This window comes from Notothenia rossii (assembly GCF_949606895.1).
Source record: "Notothenia rossii genome assembly, chromosome: 4".
Taxonomy (NCBI): Eukaryota; Metazoa; Chordata; class Actinopteri; order Perciformes; family Nototheniidae; genus Notothenia; species Notothenia rossii.
In genome coordinates, this window is record NC_136902.1 from 14,402,976 (window position 1) to 14,430,091 (window position 27,116).

At 41.9% G+C, this 27,116-nt stretch overlaps 1 protein-coding gene across 4 annotated transcripts in view; it reads right to left on the reverse strand.

The window, feature by feature from the left end:
* Nucleotides 1-27,116, reverse strand: part of LOC307037324 (nuclear receptor coactivator 3-like) — a 68,542-nt gene that overhangs the window by 24,131 nt on the left and 17,295 nt on the right. For 3 of the 4 annotated variants that reach the window (XM_079678113.1, XM_079678110.1, XM_079678112.1), the window contains exon 2: nt 4,563-4,650. The gene's annotated coding sequence lies outside the window, so the exon portion shown is untranslated. Of the gene's footprint in view, nt 1-4,562; nt 4,651-22,400; nt 22,526-27,116 lie in introns of those variants that run through there. The other variant, XM_079678111.1, reaches the window with a different exon arrangement.

Below are 27,116 nucleotides of genomic sequence, written 5' to 3' on the forward strand. Positions count from 1 at the left end.
GTGTCTATCTACGCCGGGATCCTGAGTCGTGGCTGATCCTGTTGCTGCGGTCCTGTGTCCTGGATCCTCTATCCTGAGTTCTGGATTTGAGTCCTGGACTACGAGTCGTGGCTGAACCTATCACTGTGGTCCTGCCTGACTCTCATCATGCTGCTTCCCTGATGGCTCCCACAGGATTGCTGACATCCTCGTGGATTCATCTTCTTATTATAGACACATGCATTTCCAAACATTTGGTCTACCTATGCTGTCAAACAGGGGTCTCAAACTCAAGGCCCGGGCGCCAAATCCGGCCCGCGACTTCATTTTATGTGGCCTCGCAAGAGCTTGCAAAGAATATAATACGTTTATTATACGGTTACATGCCACTTTACAGAAGCAGGTTGCGAATAAACTACATGTCCCACAATGCATCTTGTTTTGTGACATGTGCACTGAAGATACTTGCAATTATTTGCCCTGGACATCTGCTTTCAGACGTAGTTAATTACTAAGTTATTATCCTATCCGATAATAATCCAATTAGAGGCAATAATGTAATATAATAAATTATTTTATATATATATATTATATATTTATATAGTTACAACCGGCCGTTTGAGTGCAACCTTTATGCGAATGTGGCCCGCGATGAAATTGAGTTTGACACCCCAACTGTAAAATGTATTATCTCTTCGATTTACACACGGCATCTATTGCACGTCTGTCCGTCCTGGGAGAAGGATCCCTCCTCTGTTGCTCTCCCTGAGCTTTGTCCCATGTTCCCCTTTAAACTGTGGGTTTTCTCTGGAAGTGTTTCCTTGTACGATGTGAGGGTCTAAGGTCAGAGGGTGTCGTGTTGTCATACTGATATTCTGTACTAACTGTGAAGACCACTGAGACAAAAGTAACATTTGTGATAATGGGCTATATAAATAAACATTGATTGATTGATTGAATACTAGACATCCTTTATAACAATGACTCTGCACATAATAGTACTTGTTCACTCTGTAAATGTGTTTGTTTCTTTGTATACTTCAGTGAACGCAATAAAAAATAAGCAATAAGAGGAGCAGTACTTCAATAACACTGGTGAGTTGCACTTGTGGTCTCTAGGGGAGCGGATTATAAATGGATGAACAGCATAAGACTGAAAGCAAAAAATATGAGATTTTGGAAGACAAAGTGAAGAGACGACAGACTTCCCACGACAGAGTGAGTCATAGCAGAAAAGAAACCTCAATGCAACAAACAAGAACGTGTCAGGAAGAGTTACTGAGAGCAGACGACGGGCGCCAGAGCAGACACAATCAAGACATATCTTTAATCTGGGTTGTATTAAGTCTATCTTATTCTAGCATCATCAGAGTGGGTTCAATGTTACATCTTCATTCAGTGTCAAATTTGAAGTCTTACAATATGTTGTACGGATGTAAGATTAACAGAGAAGGTTTTGTAAATCTAAAATAAAAGATACATTCTCTGTGTTTGGCCAAGTGCGTTCATTCACTTCAGTCCTCTTTGAAACGCTGAGAAGGCAGGAATGTTGCTGATGTCACATTTTCTTTGCTTTAGTTTTGACAAGTGTCGCAATTTTTTTCTGGGTGGGATAAGATGGAGTAGGCAGGACGGTCTGTGCAGGGTATAGACGACAAGGAGAAGTACATAGTAAATACATAAAGGGGGAAGGAAGGTGGCAGAGTTAGCATGGCGGCCGTGCTAAGCCTGGGGGAAGCATATAGCCCGGCAGTCGCCTCCTCTGCCTACCTGCCTGCCAGCGGCTGTTTCATAGTCTCTGTTGACAAAACAGAGGGCCTCGCCACGTCAACTCACACCAGAAACATGACAAGAGCCGCCTCGCTCTGAGGACTCACACAAACAGGTCCTCACTGCTTTATGAAGAATAAAGAGCCTGGCTCCCAGTTCCACGTCAGGAAAGATTTTGAGATTATGTTTCCCCTTTGTTTAAATTCCCTTTTATGCGTTTTCTTTTAATTATCTTTTCAATGGTCCTCAACATTCAACATTGAAGAGAGCTTCGTTGTGATCATCTCTGTATGAGATGTACTTGTAATACAAATAATAGCATTAAAACATGTACACTTCTATATAAGTAAATGATACTATTCTTTTATGATATCACTTTAAATGATTTCCTTTCTGAGTGACTTTTTTTCTAAGGCTGGGCAAAACTTATCTTAGATTTTGGATATGGTTATAAAGCACAAGTGTTGTCATTTCCTGGATTTGAAGGCTGCATTAAAGTAAATAATGTAACTTTATGATTTTACCAGACTGTTCAAGCTGTTCTGTTTTGCCTTTAGCACACAGTCAATATATATCCACATTACTGATTTCCTTTTGTTCATATTTTGTGAAAGCAGCAATGTTTACCTCTGCAATATACAGTACATTTATATATGTGGAGGTCATATTTGATTTTCTACATATAGCCCGGTCTTTTGTTATGTTTTTTAGACTACATTTTTAAGAGAATACCACAGCACTTTTCAGAAGCTTGAATTAATTTTAATTTAATCCCATTTAGCTTCAAATTGAATTAGCAATGTTCAAGTTGCCGCACCGTTGTGACGAAAAGGGAGCTGAGCCAGAAGGCAAAGCTCTGTCTACCGCGCCATTTTCGTTCCTACCCTCACCTATGGTCATGAAGGATGGGTCATGACCGAAAGAACGAGATCTCGGGTACAAGCTGCCGAGATGGGTTTTCTCCAGGGTGGCTGGTGTCTCCCTTAGGGATAAGGTGAGAAGTTCAGTCATCCGGGAGGGACTCGGAGTTGAACCGCTACTCCTTCGCGTCGAAAGGAGCCAGTTGAGGTGGTTTGGGCACTTAGTTAGGATGCCACCTGGGCGCCTCCCTAGGGAGGTGTTCCAGGCACGTCCAGCTGGGAAGAGACCAAGGGGTAGACCTAGAACCAGGTGGAGGGATTATATCTCTTCGCTGGCCTGGGAGCGCCTTGGGATCCCCCAATCAGAGCTGGTTGATGTGGCCAGGGAAAAGAAAGTTTGGGGCTCTCTGCTGGAACTGCTACCTCCGTGACCCGACCACGGATAAGCGGGAGAAGATGGATGGATGGATGGAAGTTGCTATGATTAATTTCCCAGTCAATCAACAAATCACTTATTAAAACACTACGGTGCTTATGCCACTTTCCTGTTGCCATTTAAATTATTTTTTATTGTACTGTTGACGGTATTATTATCATCATTTTATTTTTTGAAATCTATTTAGTATGCCATAAAGAGGAACACATAGTCAGATTTTTGCTGATTTATCCAAAACTGACCCAAAACAAAAAAATAACGTAACATGCATCATGTTTCTATAAAAGTATAATCGTCAAGCTCAGCTGCAACTGAATATTAAGTTCTGAGATTTGATATTTCTTACCTAAACGCTAAGACTGTCCACATGTTTGAATCTTTGACTGGTTATTCAAAGAAGCTTTGATGCCCCACCTGCCAGTCACTCAACATTATCTATGGCAAACATGGATTCTCTTTCTTATTTATTAACCCTTCGCAGAAGAATCCAGCAGCCACCTCATCTTCATCCTCTCTAGTTTTCTACCTCTTCATATCGAGATTCTGCTCTGCCAAGAAATGGACTTCCCTTTTTTGCACACGATCTGTCCAACACCATGCATGAGACTGCACGTAAACAAAAAGAGAAACTGTGGTTTGGTTAGGTCTTGTTATGTGTGTGTGTGTGTGTGTGTGTGTGTGTGTGTGTGTGTGTGTGTGTGTGTGTGTTTCATGGTATGTCTTTGCTTCCTGTAATATCTTAGCCAATTCTGCCCTGCAAAAACATAATCTTGAAAAGGTTTTAGTCATGGAGTTTTCCAATCAAGGCTCTTCTTTCACAATAATGTAGGCTTTATTAAAGGCTTTATCATTTGCTTTATTGGCATTGATATGCATTCTCAGATTTTAAAGTTGGGTGACTCATCTAAGAAGCCGAAGAGCCACCAGCCCCTCCTCATCCTCTCTAGTTTTCTACATCCTTGTGACCTGCGTCTCCTCTGCCTGGAAATGGACTCCACCTGCAGCCCTGGTTTTGCACACGATCACTTCTACTATCTGTCTGCAAAACCACGAGTGAGACTGCACGTGAACGAAAGAGAAAGAGTAGGTTGGTTAAGCCTGATTACACATATGTGTGTGTGTGTGTTCGTGTGTGTGTGTGTCGTTGTCACCTGCAGACAGGGGTAAAAGATAAATGCTTTCTTTCAGCCTGTGTGGCAGGTAGAGCACAAAGAATAATTAGATTTCTCCTCCCGTCTCCCTGATGTCTTCCCACTCTCCGTTTTCTCATCTGCCTGAAAATCATCTGCTCAACCCTCTTTGTTTCCAAAAAAATAAACTCTTCCACCTTCCCAAAATCCAAACCATAAAACACAAAACATTTGCATCAGAGAACACAAACTGTGCTCTGTGTTTCTGCGCTCAGGTCAGGAGGATGTTGCAAGAATGTGGCAACAACAAGAAATTGTCTCTGGCAAACCGCTCAACCTAAACCCAGCAGGCCGTTACCATGCCAACCATATGGGATGTTAGCCCACCTTGTGACGGCGCCCGAGATGATGGACGATCAGCGCCCCCCTCCCCTCTCTCTGGGGGTGTGGTCCTATGTGGGCTGGTCAATGGAGTCTGGAGGAGGAAAAGAAAGAGAAAAATAAGTTTGTGCTTAACAGTGCATGTTCATCAGAGGATATTAATGAATAACAAGCAGCATTATTAATCAGCGGCCCGAAGACTCGTGCACAGGAAGCTGCGTTAACGGCTTAATGAGCAGGAGGGAGTCGACGTGCTTTTGTCTTCATTGTGGCGGCACGCGTACAGTGGAAACACACCATGGCTCCTGTGCATTTGCATTAACACACATACTGCTTCCACAGCCAGACCAACTGCTGACACACATACACACACGAAAAAGGGATGTTGAGACAAGTTTTACAGGAAGCCAAACCGAAGAAACCTGAAAGCAACGACTCCACAATTCAGCCAATTTGCTTTAACAATAAAATGTAAAAGAGAGTGCTTTTCCACTAAATGTCCTGATCCATACAACTTGATTTAAACGTCAAGCCTTTATTGGCAAATATCTCTCATGCTTTGTGGACTCGGAGCAAGATTACCAAAACAGACTATTAGGCTAAATCACCGCTCTAATCCCAAAAGCACATAACAGGCTAATTTGTGTCCATTTCGATCCTGATAAGAAACAATGTGTGTGAGTGTGAGTGAGTGTGTGTTCTGGCCATGCAGAGTTGTTGCTCAAGTGTCTGTCTGAACAATCATAAGAGTGTGTCCCTTGGGGGTAAAGAGTGCGTAACCATGGAGAACGCTGGGCGTTTCCATGACACCCTGTCATCAGTGGAGCACGCTGCCAGTATGTCTCATGTTCATCTGTCACTGTGTGCGTGCGTGTGTGTGTGTGTGTTTGTGTTTGTAAATAATATGTGTGTGTGTGTGTGTGTGTGTGTGTGTGTGTGTGTTTGCATGCTGGCATAATAGGGGTTACTTTAATGTTTATTACCAGCATGTGTGAGAGCGCGTGTGGTTTGGTTTATAAGTACATATCTGGACACGACTATACGCGTGTGTGTGTGTGTGTGTGTGTGTGTGTGTGTGTGTGTGTGCGTGTGCGCCGGACTAAATGCCCAGCTTGCCGATGTTGTACAGTATATGTTTACATGTGTGTTTGTGTGTGTGTATGTGTTAGTGCACAATTCACCGTCAGTGACCTGACCGCTGGCTGCACCCATGATTGGGAGCAGATGGGGGCTGTACACGTGTGTGTGTGTGTGTGTGTGTGTGTGTGTGTGTGTGTGTGTGTGTGTGTGTGTGTGTGTGTGTGTGTGTGTGTTAGGAGGTGGTGGAGGAGGAGGGGGAGGAGGAGGGGGTGCTCTAGTTTAGGTGATGTATGGACCCTCAAACACCAACAAAGACTCTCCTTTAACCGATGTGTTTCCTATTAATTGAAGGGGGAAAAAAATAGAGCCGGAGAGCGACTGCTTAAGCAGCAAGAATTTATAGCTCAGCTGACAAAGACTAACGGATTCAATTTTTCTGCAAAAGTTGAGGTATAAAAAAAAGCAGTTCTCTTCTTTGTGCACGAGCCAGAACAAAAAAGCGTTCAGTGCGATGATCATGCTCTTTCTGCTCACTTTGACAAAGCCGTGAAAACCAGAGTGAATAAAATGTTCGTTAGTGGCATGTGGAGGAGCTCATGCCGGCGTAAAGCCTTGAATTTAAAAGCAGTGTGAATGCTCAAGATGCAGAGGTTGACTATGGAGAAATGTTAAGCTCGCAGAGGCCTTTTACAGTCCTTTCAACACGTGTCTGTTGTGCTCTTCAATTCCTCTACAGCTAAACAACCTTTTGTTCGATGCACTTGAGAAACACAATAACATATCCTGCACGGTGGCCTCTTCCTCTTGTTAAAGGAACGCACTTTACAGGATGCAATAAAGATGCAGCCAAAGTTCACATTTTACTGAGGGTGCTCATACACAAGCCATTAACTTCATGAACTCGGACTGATCTGTATATCATCAACAGTAGAGGAGCTAGTATAAGTGGAAATATCTTTTCTCAGTGAAAATTGCACTGCATGTACAGCTTTTCAAAGCTTAGTGCAGTTTGTTGTCCTCTTTCCACGTTACAATATTGCAGAACTAATGATGACTTCCCATTTACTATTGGCATCTTAGCCCTTAAGTTGCTTTATATTGCTCTATTGAATTGGGGACTGTCCAACATCTGTTAACGCTGATCATTTGTATTCAACTTAATTTGTCTGTACATCAGCCAAAAACAATACAAACTCATGGTAAGGGGATAACGTGTCAAAAGCCATGATTATGGATGTCAAACACAATAAAATGGCATTGCACATTGAGAAATATAGTTGTATAACACATCTTTAAACTATTATATGACATAACTGATCTCATGTATTGATTATTCTACTGCATAACATTTTATGTGTCATCAAGCTCATTGTGTAAATAAAGGAGACTAAAATAAAAAAAGCCTGTGTGCTCCTGTAGGAGCCATGAAACATGTTTAATATTGCGTTATGTTTTAATATAAGATATTTGTTTGAACACAATTGATTGGTTGGCTTGGGTCACATGGATATGGGCGGCACTCATTCTAATCCTGTTCACCTGCGTGAGGTGTGTGTGGAAGAGAGGGTGACACAGGGCCTTTCTGTTGACCGCAAGTTGAAATGATTGCTCTGATTAATATAACGATGTCTGTCCAAGGAGAATAAGTTGATCATCCCAGTTTTCATTAAAACACATTATTTTGCAACAGAGTTTTTGATCTCAGCAAGTACTTTTTTGTAGCGTGTCACACAATATCAAACAGGCCCGGCCTCAGCCTCTCAGCGACTTTGTTTGTTTCCTGCTGTCGCTATAGCTCCAGTTTCCTTCATTGTGGACGATAATCTACACTCTCTTCCTCGACACTTACAGTAAAGCAGAGTGATTACAGCAAACCTAAATGAGCTGTTGTATTGTAAAGTGTTATTCTGAAACTCATTGTGAATGTGTTCGCGTGCGGAGCAGCAACAGAGTAAGGAGGAAAGGTTTCTCAGCTTGTGTGTCAGTGATGACAGCCCTGATAAGATAAAGATGGTAAAACCACAAACATGTCCTCATCTGTCACCTTCAGCTGCACCGGGAAAGAAAAGTGAGCCACGTGGATAAACGGCTAGATAGACAACATTTTTCTTTCGTTAACAAAGTCCATTTGAATTTAGATCTTTATGAGGCTTATTAGTCAGAGTGTGTTGTTTCTCAGGATCCAATCAGGTGTTACATAAACTGACATAAAGACAGGATTCATGCTTTTACTCCAAATAATCAAAACAAATAAAAAATACAATGGAGAAGTATTACAAAGTTATAAATCCAGGATTTCTGAAAGTTCATCAGATGGTGAATTAGTGCATTGTGGATTATAATACTACAAGACAGAAACATTGCATCATCACTGAGACAATTGTTTGTATCTTTCATTGCTTCCATTGTGAGGTAAGCCTTGAAATGTGGAGTTCATGTTAGAAAGTCATATTGTGAGTAAGGTATTCTTTGTGAACGCAGTGCCAGATGATGTTGTGTAGAGTTTCAGCAAGATTTGAAAAAGTTTAAATGTTCTTCTTATTTGAGTTAACGAGATTCAACCAAAAGGACCTGCGGCTTTAAGAAACATCTTCAGGCAACTGATAGATAGGCAAATTCAATTTAGGCACAACCACTAGTTCTTTGTGCGCAATAATATTTTCCCTCTCTTTACCCCCTTCTTCTTACTGTCTCAATTTTTTTTTTCTCTCCATGTGTTAGTCTTCTGTAATGACTGTGAATAAGGGAAGTTATGTACGCTGGCCAGCACACACAACGATACAGTGAAGAACGCATAAAAGTACATTGTGTTTAAATGTGTGTGTGTGTCTGTGTGTACTCTGCGTAACTGTGCTTTAGTTTTGCCCCCCCCCCACCCCAAGCAAATCCGGCACTCACACTGGTGCAAAATGGGAGCCAAGCCACATCTTGGCACCTTGCCTCTCCTTAAACAAATCAGACCATAGAGGCTTATAAAAAAACTCGGAGTGCAAAGCTCGCCTCCTCAGACGAGGGGGTACCGAAGAGGGGAGCTATTCTCAGACGCCCCGCTCTGAAACAAAGTCGTACAAGACGGAGCTCTGCTTCTCAACTTGGACAATAAGTGCCAGTCTCTCCACTGTCCCCTTCATCATCCCAGCCTCTTTGCTGTTAAATAGCGCTTTGATGCTATATTGTTCTTAACTAGCCTCACTTAAAAAAAAATACAGTCTGAAAACAATTTGCTTCTTAGTTCAGTGACAAAGTGAGCGTGAACTTTCCATCTTTAGACCAATTACTGCTATCATAGCACACAAGCCCGCTGCTACAAACTTCACACTTCAGAGAGGGATAAGAGGAGGAGGGAAAGTGTCTGGATCAGGGCAGAAATAGGCCAGGCAGGTCTAAAACTAAAACTCATCCAGCCATCCTGGGCGTGTTGTCTGTCATCAAACATGCATTTACATATTCAAAAAAGGAAACAGGCCTTTGCATGAGTCATCCTTTCCAAGAAGGTAGAGGAAATGAAACGGCACTCTGCTACAGTGTAAAAATACACAACAATGAATGTGCAGTCACACATGCAGCTTACTAAACTTTCAGAGAGGATAAACTGTAAAAAGAAATGAAAGAAAATGATTGTATTAGGCTTTTGTAATAACAGCTCAAGGCCATTTTAAAATGACTTTACGGTGCAACATCTGTTTTGAGTACAGGCTGACACTACGTGTAATAAAACTTTTCTCAGGATTCATGAAGTTTCAAATACTGTAATACCCATAGGTAATACCCCGCTGAAGATCAAAAAGTGAGGGGATCACTGTTCTCACGCACACCACTGGTCCTTAACGCTGCTATATTTCTGTTTATATTCTTATTTCTCCAGATTAACTTAGTCATTAACAGGACAATACTTGTGCAACATGGGTTTATCTGTGGCTCTGTGAGCTAGTAAAGCTATTTTTTTTACATGTATTTGTTTTAATGTGGTGAAAATATAAGATATACAGTAAGTATTACAATTTAGACATGTTTTTATTTATTATTACATATACTTAAAATACGTGAGCACAACAGAGGACAGAAAAGGATTGCGACATGTATAGTTGTATCATCAACAACTAGAGAATGGATTGTCATGATATTTAGTCCGGTCATGTTTAACTATGTTTTCAGCTGCTCGGCTCCCAGACTCTGGAACTCCCTGCTGCCACTACACATCCGACAGTCTGATTCCATAACAACATTCAAAACCCAACTCAAAACCCACCTGTTCAAACTGGCATTTTCTTTATAAACTGTACCCTGTGTCCTTTTGAGTCCTTCTATAGTCCATTTCCTGTTGTTTGTCTTGTCTTACCCCGGCTGATACTTCAGTAAATCCACTGTTTTAATTGTTCCCTATATTGCCCCTATGCCCTGTAAGGTGTCCTTGGGTGTTATGAATAGCACCCCCCAAAATAAATGTATTATTATTATTATTAACTCTAGATGAATCCCCTTGGTGAACCCGTCACTTTACATAGAACGCCATAGGCAGGTGACAAAGTTGTGCAATCCAGTTTATAAAGCAATACTTGCAGAACTAAAGATATTCCCTGTTAAGTGACAATTAGTTAGCATGATGCTAGCATGATAACACACTAAACCAGAATGGCGAACATGGTTAAACCTTAAAAACATGAGCACCTTAACATATTCACTGTACATTTGTTAATGAGCTGACATTAGCATTTAGTTTAAAGAACCGCTGAGCCTGAATACATCCTCACAGTGTGGCTTTAGACTCATCGTCTGGTTTATTCATCAGTGTTATTGAATTAGCATTTATAATTGAATTGTGTTAACTACAGCTGCGAAAATGTGTTTCTACTTTTAGCAGAACCAAATCAACACGATGTGATCATATAGTGATATTGTTTGAATACATTCTGTACCTCAAAATACAGATTTAAAGTTAAATGTCTAAATGTGCAGTTTGTGCTTAATGCATAGTTGGACCTGATGATTGAGAGAGAAAAAGGTACATTTTGTTCTTGAAGTCATTGTATATCACCCACCACTAGGGTTATCGTTATAATATGTCAATGATGATCAAAGTTGAGATCAAAACTTATTTGATGAACAAATAATTGTATTGTTTGGAAGCAGATGTCTTTTAAAATCATGAATTGGAAACAAATACTGTATGTAAACTGCATGCAACAATACTTACAATATTGTATGCCTCAGTCATTACCAGTTCCTTTGAGAAAACTGACCTAAATATGAGCTTAAGCGACTACAAACTTTTAAAAATAGCATGTGAAGATCGGAAAAACAGCTTCTCCTTTTTCCTTAATTAGGTACCATCATGGTGTCAGTATCATAAATCATCCTGAGGTGTCCTGAAATAGATATTAAGGACTTGCAGGAGGAAACACCGCTCAGGTCCATCATTTTCTAGTATTGGGGACACTTTGTGCCGTGAAAATGTTGATTTATACTGATGGGCGACAGATTAAAAAGGACATTACGTGTCCAAAAGCAACCGCAATATCTTCAGTGTTGAAACCACTCAGTGACCATCTTTACCCTGTATGCGTTTCATAGGTTTCTCCATTCATAAAGTCAGGTTTTCCTTTCAGACAGTATGGTCTATGTCAAACACATTGTTTATTTTTATGTGTCAGAACGTCATGACCTTGCAGTATAAGTGTAATGTGTAACAGGGTTAATGTGACACTCTGTTTGTGTATGCAGTAAATTAATGTTTCAGGTTTGTGTCGTCATGCAACAGATGAAAGTCTCCATGTTAGCTTCATGAATGTTCTCCTTTAGCTGCACAGTATTACAGTAAATGAGTAATGGCAGGGGTCATTAAAGAGCTTTGCTGAACTGTAATCTTGCATTTCAGTCAAACCTTGACGAGCATTAAAAGCGCATGTTGTCAACAACGGCTCCTGCTACTACATGTGAACCCGGCCACGTGCCCAACATGTGCTAAGAGTAGAAGGAGGGTTTATGAAGGGAGGAACGCCTTCTCGTGTGTTTTAGTGATGACAAAAATGATGCTGAAAAAAACAAACAGCCCTGATAAGATAAGGACATTTAACCGCACATGTCTCCTTCAGCTGAAACGGTGAAAACAGCCACACAGGGACTCAACTTGTGTGAGATTCAAGGTGTGGAGAAACCTCAGGGTCAGAGGATTTTAAGTGTATCAAAGTCCAACATGCCTGTGCAGACAAGCAGATAACTGGGTTAAATAAAACGCCTCATTGGAGTTAATCAATAATGCAGAGCTTACATTATCATAACACAGAGGAACACTTCTGTGAGGTAATTAACAATGAACCGAGAGGAAAGGCTGTCATTTCTCAGAGCGACGAATGACTGGAGCTTTGGTTAATGCTTAAAACGTTCTTGTCATCACAGAGAGTAAATTACCTGGTTACAGGGCTCATGGGGGAGACAGAAAAGCAGGAAAACAGTTGTCACCTGCTTTTAGTTACTGGGTGAGAAATGAATAAAATATGAGGGAAAGGCTTAGACACAATGAGGCCATTTAGGCTGAGAAAGGGGATACAGATATTGACTGTTCAAACACTCTACCTGGATAACAACCTCAGTTTATACAATACAAGTTAATGATTGCAGTTAGCATACTTTTTCATGAAACCAGGAGACAACATGAGAAGGTGAGGTTTCCAACCTCCTCATTCAAAATAATAGCAACATTTGAAGTGCCCTCCCACTCTTCACTTAAAAATTTATTCAACCTAATGTTACTTCTTTATGCAGAATGATGCATATGTGCAGTTTGTTTGGTAGTTTCTCTGTGTTCAAAGAAATATTCAATATTCTTTTATTCAACTATTTTAATAATTGTATATATATCTTAAAACATGTCTGGAGAGGATGTTTAGGGAAAATATGGCTTTCATAAGTGCAATTAAACTGCATTTGTTTTGAATGTGTTTGCATAATTAGGAGGAGCACTTTGAACTGCTTTTTATGTATGAAAAGTTATTTGACAAATAAGAATACCTGTTGTCGTAACACATGGGAACAGCTGTAAGTTCCTTTTGTGTGCTTGACCATTTCAGCTTTTACAAAAAGTGTTAGTAGTATCAGTGTTTGGTTTCTGCTGCATTGCATTATGGGTGACTGAGGCTGCTGCTGCTGAAGAGATAAGCATCTCCTTCTATGATTGAACACTTCCTGTATGACTGAAACTGTAGACAACTGATGGTTCTATAAAAGTCTTTCCTTTTTCATTCTTTGCGGCTGACAACCAGCAGTTGAACATTTAAATAATCCACATTTTGTATCCAATAAGACTCCAATAAACTGAGCTGGAAATATCTCATCTTCCCTTATTGTTGTTTTGGTTGAGGATGTTTTTACAGATTTACAGTGATTTTAAAACAAATGCACTTATCTAGCTGCAAAACACTTTAGGCAAAATGATTCACAGACTCTCAAATAAGAAGTGGAGCTCTGATACGCAGCCCCGCACACACTTATCCTCTTTCAGTCTGCTGCAGAGTCCTCGAGATAACCCCCAAATGTGGGCTTTTACTTTTGATACATTCAGTAGATTTTGCTTTTAATTAAGTCAGATGATCCTCCGACACTGTATGTATGAAACTAATTCTGCCAACAGGAATCAAGCTGTGCTATAAGTCAGGTATGAATGTTCAAACTTGCTCAATACTCAGGCGAAAGTGGTGTAAGATGTAAAGGTCTATATAAAAGGCCCTGACACACCAGGCCGAAATCGGCCGTTTTCGTTAGTCGGACGACGAAGCGTACCCTGTCGCCCAAACTCAATTTGGTGTGTCCCGCACCGTCGGCCATGACACACCTTATTTGGCCTTTCATGGCCGACGCACGGCCGATTCAACATGTTGAATCGGCCGTGCGTCGGCCACAGGCAGTCGGACAAAGAAATCACTCTGATTGGCTGTTCAGCTAGCGAATCAGTGCATGAGAAGCGAAACGGTTGCTTGAGAATGTCTTCCACAAGCAACACTCCAATGGCTGATAGCTCCAGTACCGCACAAAACATGTTTTCGATGGACGAGAGTGAAAATGGAACGCACACGCTATTTGTTGTTTGTTTATATCACGTAGTCTGTTCTTCTTCTCTCTCTTCCAGTTGTTGCCTGTTTTTAATGACGAACACACACTACCGCCGCCTGCTGGTAAGGAAAGTTATTGCCACTCACGCATGTGCAGTTCGTACGTGCTCGGCTGAAGTCTTTGCGGTGTGTTCCAGTGCGACACATGGCCAAGACGCAGGAGAACACGCCGACAGTCGGCATCAGCGAGTTCTCTGGTGAATGCTTGGTGTGTCAGGGCCTTAAAAGGTACGGACACACCAACCCGATTATCGGCGTTGGTGAACGTCAGGCCGACGATGAGCGTCGACACGCCCTACTCGGATTGGTGTGTCCCGCACATACTGTAGACGTCCCGCACCGTCGGGTCTTTTCAGCCGGCCCGACGCCTTTTCGGACGAAAACCAGCAGTCGGCCAAAGAAATCACTCTGATTGGCTGTTCAGATAGCGAATCAGTGCATGAGAAGCGAAACAGAAGTGAGGGACCCAAACAAGAAGGCAAATCTGAGATTTCATTGAACTCCAGCTCTCGACACAGGTTCGGGAAAGCCCCGTGAGCTTCTCGCTGTAGAGTGAAAATGGAACGCACTCGCTATTTGTTGTTTGTTTATATCACGCAGTCTGTTCTTCTTCTCTCGGTGTATCACACAGTCTGTCTTCCGGTTGTTGCATCTTTTGAATGACGAATACACACTACCGCTGCCTGCTGGTAAGGAGAGTTATTACCACTCACGCATGCGCAGTTCGTACGTGCTTCTTGGCCGCCGGCTGAACTCTTTGCGGTGTGTTCCAGTGCGACACATGGCCAAAACGCAGAGACGCGAGGCGACGCAACAGTCGGGGTCCGTCTTTGTTGTCAGATTGGTGAGTCCGGGTCTTTAAGATCAATAACTGTAACTTTGTGGAAAAGAAAAAGGGTGGTTGAGTGAGTGTGAAAGAACAGTAGTGTAAAAGTGTAAAGAATTGTATAAAGATAAAAACTCAAGCTCTTCACTGCTGCGAGAAAGACACTTCTTTTGCTGATGTGTGTGAAGATGAGCGAGTGTGTGTAAGCTGTGAGACTTTCTATAGTGGGAATGGGACATAATAGGCTCACAATAACCCATCAGTGCGGCGTGAGCAAGAGAACACCACCTTCTCCTCAACCTCTGCTCGCCTCCTTCCTCATGCTTTCCTTCTGCAGGGTGACAGTGAGGGAGCAGATTCACCACATAAACACCCTCCTCCCCCCTGCCTCCCTCTATTTATTTGCTCATAGTCCAAAAACTGCACAGCACAGGGAAAAAATGACGGGGGTTGGGAGGGGTGGTGGAGGAAGAAGAGAGAAAAGGAAGAGGGAGGGAGGTAGACTCACAAACACTGCAGATTCAGCTGCACACACGTGGATGGGACACACACACAAACGCAAACACTCACTCCTGGTGGAGCATCTAAATCACATTAGCTGCCTGCCTGACATCCATCACTCCCACAGACAAAAGCACATGCCGGAGAGGCAGGGAAACTGCATGGCAACATGCATAACCACCCACAAACAAACACGGTCACAGAGCAGCCGACACACCTTGAAACCAGACGACAGCGCGCAGGAGAAAGCAATCCCTCCTAACACACGATATTCCCCAATCAGAAATCAACTTGCATTTACTTTCACGCACATCACTGTCAACACACATCAAGCGTACGTTTGGGGATCCACTCATTCGCCTCTGTGCTCTGCTGCTCTGTGCGCTCGGGAAACTTGCATTAACATCAGAGCAAATCAACAGATCCATGATAACACAATGGGGAAAAAACACATACCATGGTCGCTTTAAATATTTAAAGCGGAAGGAGCTAAGCAGCAGAGAGACATCTTGAGAAATGTTATTTTCTTTCGGTATCAATCTTCTTTCCCATCAGAGGGGGGTGGGGCCCTTATCATACTGTGTGTTTGTTTTTGTGTGTTTGTGAGGACTCACATTTGTTGGAAGTGCGTGTTATCCTGAAAGTGGTGCAGGGTGCATGCCAGTGGGGGGGCTCCACATCTAATGATGCAGGGTGAGTGAGTGTGTTTTTTTATATTATCTAATGGGCTGTCTTGAGTAATTGGCTGGCTGCAGGGGGGAGGAAAGGGAAGAAGAAGAAGAAAAGAAGAAAAAGAAGAAGAAGAAGAAGAAGAAGAAGAAGAAGAAGAAGAAGAAGCAGAAGAAGAAGAAGAGAGGAGGAAGCAGGGCAAACTTGATGTGGGCTCTATACATTAAGAGACCATATGGTGCCCACTGTGCAGCAGCAGCAGAGCACAACACTGCTCATCCACTCGTCTATCGAGTCTCTCAGCTCCCACTGCTCTCCCTCCCTCTCTGTCTTGTTAACTCAATAACATCCACAGTCTTTTTTTGGCAGAGAAAGCTAGAAAATCTCAGCCTTCTTTCTCCTCCTGCTTCCTCTCATGGCAGACGACCGATTCTGGCTCTTGTCTCCTTCACACCTTTCCCCGCTGCACTCATCGCGGAGCTTAATCCCAATCAAAAAGGATTATTTAAAATCGCATTAAAATCTGAAAACTGACAACCCTCTGACTGTGCCGTCCCCGTTGATGACAGGCATTTAAAGCTATGTTTACACATGCACGTGCGCAGCTCAAAAGGGGGAAGACCCTAAGAAGAACTTATCTTTATTCCAGAGAGGTCCTGATACAATGTTTTGGACTCGATCATGATCCAAGCCATTTATTGTTAAGTGTTGAGACAGTTAAAGACATCAACTTGGACTTTGATAAATTGATATATGACATATTTTCAGACATTTTTAGGACAAGTCTGTTGATCCAGTAAATAATCAGCTTATTAAAGGTGGGGTAGGTAAGTTTGAGAAACCAGCTCGAGATACACTTTTTGTTATATTCCATGGAATGCTCTTAACATCCCGATAGCAATGAATATCTGAAGTGCTTTGACAAAAAAATCTATAAAAAATGTCATCTGTGGAAGCCGTAGTACTGTCAAAAGCATGACCAATCATTTTAGCCGGCCCGGCTAAAATAACTGGATGGTCTACCTGCCTGTCAGCCTTCCATCTGTGCACAAACTTATCTCGTGCCCTCATTGGTCATGTGCACGTTTGTGTGTGTTGGAGGAGGGGTTCTGTAAGGAAGTGGCAGATTTTTTCCCGGCTGTGTATTTTCAAATTCTAGCGCACTGGAGCTGGTTTCTCCAAAATTACCTACCCCACCTCTAAGGGATAATCATAATAACCGCTAATCGCAGCCCTGTAGTGCACCCAATTCATGTTTTGGTATTGATCTCTTTAATTTAGTCAATACCAATACAATAAATAAGCCTGGGCCAGCCCCAATACTGACTCTTGCCTCAAGACATGTCCTTTCTAGATTGTCTACTGGTGAACAGCAGCAACAATTACAGTAGACAGTTCCCCACCTCTCTGTAGTTAAGGAACTGCTAATAGCCGATTGCAACTGCACGACTCAGACGACTGACTGTCTGTGTGCATGCATGCGGCATCAAAGCAACAAGCGATGGGGCTGCTCTTTTAGTTGGCTCATGAAATCATTTAATATTGGCACACACACACACACACACACACACACACACACACACACACACACACACACACACACACACACACACACACACACACACACACACACACACACACACACACACACACACACACACACACACACACACACACACACACACACACACACACACACACACACACACACACACACACACACACACACACACACACACACACACACACACACACACACACACACACACACACACACTCACTCCCCCTAGCCGTTTGATGTGTAATGAGAGAAACCATTAGCTGTAAAAATGGGCTCTCCCCGCCCTGCCGCTCAGCAGATCTTAGTCTGAGCCACAGTTACATGTCTATTTATACATTCACTCCTCTTTAGATTTTCTTCCCCTCTAACAGGGAGCAGTTTGTGCAGCACACAGTTTAAAAAGCTGCATTCCTGCTGCCCTTCCTCTCCCCGAGTCTTCTTCTGCTGCTCCTCTCCCTCTACTCCCATCCCCCCTCTCTGACTGTCTCCTCCCTCTCTATACCCTTCCCCCAGCTCTATCCTGCTCACTGCCTCCCTCAGTCTCATCAGGCTGCATGCAGCAAGGCACAAATTCAATCGGGGCCAAAGAGAGAGACGGCAAAGGAGAGCTTGAGATAGAGGAGGGGGCTGAAACAGAGAGAAGGTTGGACTGAAAGAGAGCAAAACGAGAGCGAGTGACAGACTAACGGGGAACGAAGGGGGCAAGACAGACATAACGAGACAGAGAGAAAGTGAGAGAGTGAGGGGTGGGTTGGTGGGAGAGCAGCGAGGAGGAGGGAGAAGCTCGCTCTCGCTACAGCGATGGGCGTTCCTCTCCCAGTTCTTGCGAGGTCAAAAGTTTACCGTGGTTTTAATTTCACCTTTCCACAGCCAATCAGAGCACGTCTCCGGCTGCTGGGGGAACTTTGACCCACTCGGAGAATTTGACTGTAAAGACATGAAGCTCGCCTCTGCTTCTTGTTTGTTCCTCCCTGTACTTGTTGTGTTGTTTGTTTTTATTCTAAGCAGACGTTCCCCCTACGTGTTTATTCGTCCTTCATCACAGAGGACAAAAAAAAACTATTGTTGATCTAAGGGGATAGAGGGAAGTTTTTTTTGTTGTTGTTGCATTTCAGTACTTTTCCTCTGCTTTTCAAAACAGATGCCATCTAGACGGCATGTGTGTTGAAAAACAACACACTCTCACTCCATAATCGTCCAGGAGCGACGTTTGGTCAGGGTCTCGTGGCGTGCAGTTGTGACACTCCTAGGCTCCTTCAGCTTCATAAAGGGACGCAAATAGCTTTCAACCGATTGCAATGTATTCCCATCTGCGGCGGGATTTGACGCTCATAGAAGCACGGCATTCGTTTGTGTCGGCTGCCCTTAAAGGCAATGTGAGCGTCCATTCCCATTGGATAACGGAGAATTGTACGCCCGGAAGTAAATATTCCCCTTAATGTCGATTGATTTTACAGTGATATCTGCACTACTCATCGACTAAAAAACACCAGATTATCCTTGTTAATTACACAACATTGATTGGTTTAAATTGTGTGCAATGCTTTTGTATTTTTCCCCTTCGATTCGGAGAAACAAATATTTTTTCGGAGTAAAGGATGGTAGAAGACACTACACTACCCAGAATCCCCAGCTATCGTTTAGGACTACACCTTGTGCTCTGTTTGACAAACCCCGTTTTTTTCATCATTCATTCCAATGGCTGGCGTCTATGTCACGTGATCTTCAAATTTCTCCCTGCAGAAAAAAAAAACATGGCCGAACTTCGTTTTATTCTCGGTGGAAAATGCCTATTTTAAAGTTAGTTTGGCCATTAAAATGCGTTTTGATGTCATTTGATGCAAGAAATATGAGTTGTTATTTCAGATTATGTATGCAGTGGATGTACATGATCTTTAGCTTGATAGTTATTACGAAGATTACTTCAGGAAATTGCGTCCATAGAACGTTTTCATTGTTACCAAGGTGGTTGCTAGGGACGCTGCTATCGATATTATTTCTGTTATGTTGTGTAACTGTTTAATGGTGTTATCTTTATTGCTACCCCCTTCCCCGTCAATGTATAGTGTTTGTCCACAGCGCAAACGTATTAGTTTAACAAAATCTGCATCTAAAGATACGTTATTTCCCCCTGTGCAATTCCAGTCTCACATCTCACATCACATCGTCATTAACAAATACACAGAAAACATTTAAAAAAATAAATAATAATACTTCATTCTGAGTGTGCTTGCTTTTCTCTTTGAAAGTCATCACATAACGGCATTGTAATACACGGTTCGGCTGCATTAAATATTACATATCTGCCGTAGTTCTTTATTTATAGAGCCCTGATGAGAAGACTTCTAGACAAACATGAGGAACTGCCGCCAACACTGAAAACGTGACGTGGATCATAAATATATCAGCAATTAAACAACATCTTACATTTCTTTTCACACAATACGTCTCTTTGCAGGATCAACACTAATTCGGCTGACTTTTATATTTGATCCAATTGGTAGATAGGCTGTATTTACACCATAAAGGTGCACAGCTGATAGAAAGGGACACCTGGTCGTTAAAGCATGTTATTGAATTTCATTATTTGTATTATTAGATATTAATAGGATCCCTATAAAGTATATTCATTACTCGTTATTCTCTACTAATAGTTAATTAAAGACTGTATATGATGAGCATTTTGCACAACCCTTTCAAGATTTTCTAAGGTTTATTGACATAATCCTATTCACAAACGGTGTGGTTATGCAATTAATGAAAAACTTGGGTCGCAGGTTCCTCAATAGTGCATTACAAGACATCTATCAATATTTGTCCATACCTCCAGCAATGTTAACTATGTTGAACACTTATTTTAATTGATATTATACTCTTGTATATAGATATTTCATCTCCGGCCTTGTCAGGTATTGAACAATCAATAAATGAAGAACACAGAATTATTACATATAAAACACAGAATTTGTGTGATTATACTAAATGATTTACAAATAAACACCACTACATATTTACAGCTGTCACACATGCTGATGTAATGCAAATGTTTCCAACTTGGGATCAATAAAGTATATCTTATCTTAAGATGATCGATGGATACTGCCATATTTGCAAAATGTGCCTCTGAACCTTGACAAGTGCATGTTTTAGGCTTATCAATTAATGTAATTTAATGTAATGTATCAATTAACAACAGAATGGGTCACAAACATAAGACCAGCTGTAGCTGTTAAATAAAGCTCTTCTGACCTTTGCTGGCATGTGGGTATATATATTAATGCTGCCCATTATGGGCACAAGCAATTTTCACCCATGATATGTTTTAAATTTGAGTGTTTCCTATCCCCTAAACCTCCAGGGATGTACACAGTATACTGGCAACTTCTTATTATGGGAAATACGAAAACGTATTTTAAAACTACAACTCCCAGTAGAGACGTGCCATAGATAGAGAACATGTTGCGAAACACAATATCGATAGCAGCGTCCCTAGCAACAAGTAACAAGTAGTTAATAATAATAAAAGACATTAAGAAAAAGGCATTTTAAAAGGTCATTAAAAAGCAACACAATCTACCTGCATTGCATTACTCTAAACGTGTAATAACGTGCTTTAACCAATAGGTGGTTTGGGTTAAAAAGCTGTCAAGTTTACAGTGTTAACAAAATAAAATACACTACTGTTTCTGGTTTAGTTTACGACGGATATATTTCGTTATTGTTTTGATATTTGTAACACAAAAGCGATGGAAAAAACCCACAGCAACACAGAAAAGATGGTCTTAACATGACCCAGCGGTTTAGTAGTTAATAAAAAACAATAATATCAAAACAAAATATTACTACTAACTTTATTGTGAAATTCAAACTGAACGGTAAAAGAATAGTTTCTGGTCTATTCTGAGCCCGATCTCTGTAGATAAATTTAAAAAAATAACTACGACAGATGTGTAATATATTTAATGCAGCCGAACCATTTATTACAATGCATTCATAATATGACTTTCAAAGAGTAAAGCAAGCACTGCTGAATAAAGTATGATTTTATCTTTTACGAAACGTTTTTTTTATATGGAATGCAGTTGGAGGTCAACCAATCACAGAGCTTGAGAACTAATCACGGGGTTTGTCAAACAGAGCACATGAGCTGTGTCCCAATTCAGCGGCCGCATCCTCCTGAGGACCCAGCCTCCTGAGGACCCAGCCTCGCAGTCCGCGGAGGACCCAGCTTGGGTCTGAAACCGAAATGAGACGGTCTACGGAGCATGTCCTTGTACGTCACCGGCAGTTACCCCTACATTTTGCCGCCCCCGTCACCTAGCAACCAGCTGCAGTCACAAGTGCCGGTAATAATTTCTGACACTAGGCAAAATATTTTCAAACTGTTTTCAAAACTGTTTTCAAAATTGTTTTCAAAACTGTTCAATATGGAGTCAGATCTAGCTGTACTTATTTTGGTGTTATATAATATGTTTAAATTATTTTCCCGAGGTCGCAACCAGTAGCGTGGCGTGGGGAAAAAATTAGGGGAAGCCAATAACACGTCCTTTCTTTTGGGGTGGGGGGGGGGGGGGGGGGGTGTGGTGGTCAATATAATAACGTAACCAGATGAGTGATTACAGCACCCGGTATCATTTTACACACATTTGTATCATACAGATGCAAGACTTACACACGCCTGTGACCGACGGGGCCGCACCATAGACCGCACGCACTCTCCAGCCGAAACTCTAATAAGCATTCATTCACAAACTAAATCAGGAGACCTTTAACGTTTTACGTCCGATTAGCGCCTTTTTTCCTCGCTGTACACAGCTCCAGTTTGGGCATTGGCCTGTCATCAGATTGTATTTGTTGTTGCTGCTGCAGCAGAAGTTTAGTACAATTATTTTTGATTAAATACTCCAAATCTCAACCCTCAATAATTGCACTTGCTTCAGTTGTTTGCTACTTTCTAACGGCGGTGAGAGTGGTGCAGTGACGCTATCTATCTTCTATCGATTAGATTTATGATTCGAAAATTATAAAAGTAGGGTAGACATGTGGATATTATCCGACTGAACAAAACATGCATTTATCTAACAGGTTCGTTTTCCACTGACCTTATTTCGAGCTATTTTTCCAAATTCCTATGGAGAAATCCCATTGCTTTTTTTGTCGATTTGTCATATAAATCCATGAGGGAAACCGGGCGCAGCTTACTTCCGGGTTTTATGACGCGTCACTGCGCCACTAAATTGATGTGATTTGATTGGATTGTGAGGCAAGGGAAGCCGGCCGCCGCTGGCTTCCCTTGGCATGGCCCTGACCAATCACAGGTTGGCAGGGGCATGACGTGAGCCTCATCTGATTGGTCAATCCCTCCATTTTTTTTCACCAAGGGAAGCCAATTTCGGCTGGCCTCCTCTCGCAACCGAGAGTGCAATCTACTGTTTCACCATAACATCTAGAGGGGCGCTGTTTCACTCTTTCTAAAATACTCAATGAGAATGGGGGAGAGACGGGCCGGTGTTACAGTATAAGTTGAGTCATGACAACTGGCGACATTCTATTATTTTCGTCATAGGAATCCGGGGCGTGTACATTGAGGACCCATTGTTGACTTACCAGGAAAGAAACATCGTTTGTCGTTTACGTTCATCTTTTGCTATATCTGCCTTCCTAAGATCACTTTGCTGCACATTCAGTACTCGTATGTGAGGTTGTGGGTGAGAGTCCGATATCGTGACGCTTACAGGGAGGTATCGAACATTACAAAGTAGGTGACTGTGTGGATGCCTGTTCAAAACATTGCAAACTTCAATAAATCATTTAAACTATATATTTGTGTCCGACTTTCATTTGTTCATCGTTCTTAATGTGATGTATAGTAGCTTTGATAGCTGTCCATACCTTCAGACAGCCTAAAAGTAAAACACAAGTTGTTTATTCACAGCCCGAACGCTCATCGAGATGACTGGATCAGTCATGACAACTTGTGATCAGCTCCGATTAAATTGTGATATCAATTCTGTAGCTAACCTCCAGGGAGCACGTTTATTTTATGAAATAAACGTTAAACGTATAGGCTTAAAGGCATAATAGAACTACCGTATTATATGTATTCAACTTGTGCCCCGCTGGACTTACTTTTCTGTGGTTTACCGTTACTGTGACATATCAGTATAGCCACGGAAGATAGTTTGTGTGTTTAATTCCCATGCATCAAGGTTATTTTCATGTATGTAATTGTTTTTCCTGCACAGTGAGCTGATCACAAGTTTCATGACTGATCCAGTCATCTCGATGAGCGTTCGGGCTGTGAATAAACAACTTGTGTTTTACTTTTAGGCTGTCTGAAGGTATGGACAGCTATCAAAGCTACTATACATCACATTAAGAACGATGAACAAATGAAAGTCGGACACAAATATATAATTTAAATGATTTATTGAAGTTTGCAATGTTTTGAACAGGCATCCACACAGTCACCTACTTTGTAATGTTCGATACCTCCCTGTAAGCGTCACGATATCGGACTCTCACCCACAACCTCACATACGAGTACTGAATGTGCAGCAAAGTGATCTTAGGAAGGCAGATATAGCAAAAGATGAACGTAAACGACAAACGATGTTTCTTTCCTGGTAAGTCAACAATGGGTCCTCAATGTACACGCCCCGGATTCCTATGACGAAAATAATAGAATGTCGCCAGTTGTCATGACTCAACTTATACTGTAACACCGGCAGCAACACACAACAAAGAATTTCCGAAACCAAACAAAGTGTTTTTATTTATTTATTAAAATTATAACTACAATCCGAAAAAAACAGGGGAAGCCTGGCTTCCCTTGGCCTCCAGGGGAAAACGCCACTGGTCGCAACAGGCCCCCGTGAAGAGGGCTTCATTCTCCCCGCGCATCTGGATAAATTGCGCAGTCTGTTCCTTGCTCCCTATCAAAACAAAATTGTTGCAGTAAGATTTGTATAACAAAAGCAGTTAAATAAATAAATTAGCTTTATAATGAATCCCAACAATTTGAAAACCAAACAGGGTTTAGAAATATTTTCACTTCATATTATTTTATATATGTAATATAAAGAAGACATCTCCAATTGCCCGTATATTTAAATACACAAATTAAATACGTTTACTTTTCTTTCATGTCGTTTACTATTTGGATGAGTACATTTAAAAACGAATCCAGCTGAAACCGTTGTAGCCGTTGATGGGACGTTACAAGCCATATATATTTTTTAAAACTCATTCGTCACCGTCACCCGTTGCATCCTGGTATATGGTAGACCGCGGAGTGTACATCAGATGTATCCTCTAAATCTGGGGAAAGAAGGCTGCATTTGCGGGCCGCCTTCGGAGGAGTCTAGTCTTTTTTTAAAATTGGGACAGCCTTCGTTTGGCGGATGTGACGTATGCGGTCTCCGAATGCATCCTCAGGAGGATGCGGCCGCTGAATTGGGACACAGCTATGGTGTAGTCCTAAACGATAGCTGGGGATTCTGGGTAGTGTGGTGTCTTCTGCCATCCTTTACTCCAAAAAAATATTTGTTTCTCCGAATCGAAGGGGAAAAATACAAAAGCATTGCACACAATTTAAACCAATCAATGTTGTGTAATTAACAAGGATAATCTGGTGTTTTTTAGTCGATGAGTAGTGCAGATATCACTGTAAAATCAATCGACAGCAAGGGGAATACTTACTTCCGGGTATACAATTCTCCGTTATCCAATGGGAATGGACGCTCACATTGCCTTTAAGGCCAGCCGACACAAATGAATGCCGTGCTTCCATGAGCGTCAAATCCCGCCGCAGATGGGAATACATTGCAATCAGTTGAAAGCTATTTGCGTCCCTTTATGAAGCTGAAGGAGCCTAGGAGCGTCACGACTGCACGCCACGGGACCCTGACCAAACGTCGCTCCTGGACGATTATGGAGTGAGAGTGTGTTGTGAAAAACCACAAGATCAACAACCTCTCCTCTTTCACAAACAATGGACGCCATTGCAGTGACACACAAGTTCACAGTCCATGTTCACTTGATTAAAACAACATACTCGCAGAGACATGCCCCGCAGTGTGCTGAATGGTGGGTGTATAAGCACACTGTGAGTACTGTGTGTGTGTGTGTGTGTGTGTGTGGAAAGAGTGTGTGTCTATGAAGGGGGAGGAGGCTGCAGTTAGATCATAGCATCAGAGAGGGGAGGGGCTGCTCTGCAAATAGAGCGAGTCGGCATGGCTGGCGACGGTAAGTAGAATGGCTTCAAGCCTCTTGTAAGGAGACGAGGTCGGGTACATAAGAGTGTGTGTGTTTTCTATAGCCTCTTCATCACTCGCTGTGTGTGTGTGTGTGTGTGTGTGTATGTGCTTGTTTGATTAATTAACAGCCACAGTCACTGTAGAAGCTCTCTGTTGTTCTATTCTCCCCATATCAACCACACAATTGCCCCCACCTTCCTCTACCTACTCCTCCTTCATCCACCTGACAGCGAGGCACAAGCAGACACACACCGACACACTCACACACACAGATGAGAACACACATACTCAAGAGAGCGGCAGGCTGTGAACTATATCAAAAGCTGAAGTGTGGACAGAACAGACGTGACGAGATGTAAAGCCACCTTCCACCTGTAGCTGACTTCCTCATGCTCTCTGGTCTGTTGCAATTAACTGCACCTACATCGCCAACTCTAGTGATATTCTAGAGTTTTCTTCCCGTCAACAAGTGCCATTAATAAGAGCTCTGTTAGGAGAGATGATGAGTGGCATTCACAGTGGCCAATCAGAATGGTACTCAAACCGGATACGTCACACGGGATGAGGGTTTCCAACCAACCAGAATTGTTTAAACTAAGGAAGTAGCGTAATTCATATACCGATAGCAGCACCGTTTGTCCAGCGGCTTAACGGTATACCGATACCGTCCAATCAGCTACCGCTACTGACTTAGTACCGGTTCTCGATACCCATCCCTAGCCATTAATATACAAAAACAACAAAATAGCTACAATGGATGTAACAAGTTCTGTCTGTGGATCCAAAGCCTCATGAACTTTGTTGCTGGTGCCGTAGAGTTCCATTATTGTGTGAAAACTATTAAAAGACATGTGAGTGACATGTTCCTTCACTGCCATGACTATGGGTACTTGAGGTTATTTTCAGTCAATCCCACACACACACCTGCTGCTCTGAACTCACATTAAATCACCAAATCTGCAGCTGAAAATAGTCACCAACAAATACAGTCATTTCTACTGTTTGCTAAAACGTACAGTGTTCAGCTGCTAAAGAACATTACAAACCATGTTAGCTTTAATTTGATGTGATTTGCTGACAGTAAAGCGTATAGAAGACAACCAGCTTTTCCTTTCAGTACTCTAACATGGAAGTACAAATGTATGTGATTAGAGCACTCTTTCTTAACTTTAATGGAAAAGGCTTGAGGTCCCATCAGAGTTTGAGGTTGGCTTGTTTCGCCAAGTGAATACAATCAATACTGACCAAAACTATCAAATAAGAGCAAAAAAAAGCAGCACATTTGAGAAGCAGGAAACAGACAAAGTTATAAATCATTCCTTCAAAAAGGCCTACTATGAAAATTGTTCTTGGACAAATTGAATGATTACTCGAATGTTTCAATACAATGGAAGACCCCTCTCTGTTAAGAATAACCTCTTTTCCACTGTAAAAGAGGAGATATTAAAAAAGACTAAGATACTTAAAAGGTACTGAAAGGCAATAGGGGGAATTATGGCATTCTAGTACATTTTGAGATTTGTATTAAGACATTTCACTCAATATTTAAATGATTTCCAA